Source organism: Neomonachus schauinslandi, chromosome 2 (assembly GCF_002201575.2).
Source record: "Neomonachus schauinslandi chromosome 2, ASM220157v2, whole genome shotgun sequence".
NCBI lineage: Eukaryota > Metazoa > Chordata > Mammalia > Carnivora > Phocidae > Neomonachus > Neomonachus schauinslandi.
The window spans coordinates 5,222,663-5,225,169 of NC_058404.1; the positions used below are offsets into that span (position 1 = coordinate 5,222,663).

The 2,507-nt window shown below is 36.1% G+C and overlaps 1 non-coding gene across 1 annotated transcript; it reads right to left on the bottom strand.

Annotated features, from left to right (window-relative positions):
* Positions 1-1,956: 1,956 nt before the first annotated feature.
* LOC123324116 lies at positions 1,957-2,103 on the bottom strand. The gene has a single exon (XR_006539615.1). It is a non-coding gene; the product is annotated as a U4 spliceosomal RNA (small nuclear RNA).
* Positions 2,104-2,507: the final 404 nt, after the last annotated feature.

Genomic DNA, 2,507 nt, shown 5'->3' on the forward strand with positions numbered 1-2,507 from the left:
TGTACCCTCTATCCCTATACTCTGAAGAGTTTTGATCAGGAAAGGATGCTGTACTTTGTCAAATGCTTTTTCTGCATCTATTGAGAGGATCATACGATTCTTGTTCTTTCTTTTGTTAATGTATTGTATCACGTTCATTAATTTGCAGATGTTGAATCAATCTTGCAGCCCAGGGATAAATCGCACTTGGTCATGGTGAATAATCCTTTTAATGTACTGTTGGATCCTATTGGCTAGTATTTTGGTGAGAATTTTTGCATCCATGTTCATCAAGGATATTGGTCTGTAATTCTCTTTTTTGATGGAGTCTTTGTCTGCTTTGGGATCAAGGTAATGCTGGCCTCCTAAAATGAGTCTGGAAGTTTTCCTTCCATTTCTATTTTTTGGAACAGTTTCAGAAGAATAGGTATTAATTCCTCTTGAAATGTTTGGTAGAATTCCCCTGGGAAGCCATCTGTCCCTGGGCTTTTGTTTTTTTGGGAGATTTTTGATGACTGCTTCCATTTCCTTAGTGGTTATAGGTCTGTTCAGGTTGTCTATTTCTTCCCAGTTCAGTTTTGGTAGTTGATACATCTCTAGGAATGCACCCATTTCTTCCAGGTTATCTAATTTGCTGGCATAGAGTTGCTCATAATATGTTCTTATAATGGTTTGTATTTCTTTGGTGTTGGTTGTGATCTCTCCTCTTTCATTCATGATTTTGTTGATTTGGGTCATTTCTCTTTTCTTTTTGATAAGTCTAGCCAGGGGTTTATCAATCTTGTTAATTCTTTCAAAGAGCCAGCTCCTAGTTTCGTTGATCTGTTCTACTGTTCTTTTGGTTTCTATTTCATTGATTTCTGCTCTGATCTTTATTATTTCTCTTCTCCTGCTGGGTTTAGGCTTTATTTGCTGTTCTTTCTCCAGCTCCTTTAGGTGGAGGCTTAGGTTGTGTACTTGAGACCTTTCTTGTTTCTTGAGAAAGGCTTGTATTGCTATATACTTTCCTCTTAGGACTGCCTTTGCTGCATCCCAAAGATTTTGAACAGTTGTGTTTTCATTTTCATTGGTTTCCATGATTTTTTTTTAATTCTTGTTTAATTTCCTGGTTGACCCATTCATTCTTCAGTAGGATGCTCTTTAGCCTCCATGTATTTGAGTTCTTTCCAACTTTCCTCTTGTGATTGAGTTCTAGTTTCAAAGCATTGTGGTCTGAAAATAGGCAGGGAATAATCCCAATCTTTTGGTACCAGTTGAGACCTGATTTATGACCTAGGATGTGATCGATTCTGGAGAATGTTCCATGGGCACTAGAGAAGAATGTGTATTCCATTGCTTTGGGATGGAATGTTCTGAATATGTCTGTGAAGTCCATTTGGTCCAGTGTGTCATTTAAAGTCTTTATTTCCTTGTTGATCTTTTGCTTGGACGATCTGTCCATTTCAGTGAGGGGGATGTTAAAGTCCCCCACTATTATTGTATTGTTGTTGATGTGTTTCTTTGCTTTTGTTATTACTTGCCTTATATAATTGGCTGCTCCCATGTTAGGGGCATAGATATTTACAATTGTTAGATCTCCTTGTTGGATAGACCCTTTAAGTAGGATATAATGTCCTTCCTCATCTCTTATTACAGTCTTTGGTTTAATATCTAATTTGTCTGATATAAGGATTGTCACCCCAGCTTTCTTTTGGTGTCCATTAGCATGGTAAATGATTTTCCACAACCTCACTTTCAATCTGGGGGTGTCTTTGGTTCTAAAATGATTCTCTTGCAGACAGCATATCGATGGGTCTTGTTTTTTAATCCAATCTGATAGCCTATGTCTTTTGATTGGTGCATTTAGCCCATGTACACTCAGGGCAAGTATTGAAAGATAGGAATTTAGTGCCATCGTATTGCCTGTAAGGTGACTGTTACCGTATATTGTCTGTGTTCCTTTCTGGTCTATGTTGCTTTTAGTGTCTCTCTTTGCTTAGAGGACCCCTTTCAAGATTTCTTGCAGGGCTGGTTTCATTTTTGCAAATTCCTTTAGTTTTTGTTTGTCCTGGAAGTTTTTTCAATTAGCAATAATAGCGCCTCAGATAAACCTCATTGGCTATGATACTGCCACTGCGCAAAGCTGCAACCACTATTTTTTTTTTTAAAGTATGACTAATATGCTAAGAAAGAAGAGAAAAATGTAATCATACAAATGCTTAATTAAAACCACTAAAAAGCAGAAAAAGAGGAGAAAAAAAAAGAAGAAAAGAAGGAGTGCAACAAATAGGAAACCACAACAAATATGGTAGTTATTTACCAATTACAACAAAAATCATTTTGAATATCAATGACTTGAATGCACAAAATAAGACTTAGATTGTCAGGGTGGATTAAAGAATAAGACTAACAATGCATTGTCTACAAGACATTCTCTTTAAATATAAAGACATATATAAATTTTTAAAATGAAGTAGAAAAATACACCGGAATAATACTAATCAAAAGAAAGTAAAAGTAGCTATGTTAATTTCAGGCAGAGCAAACTT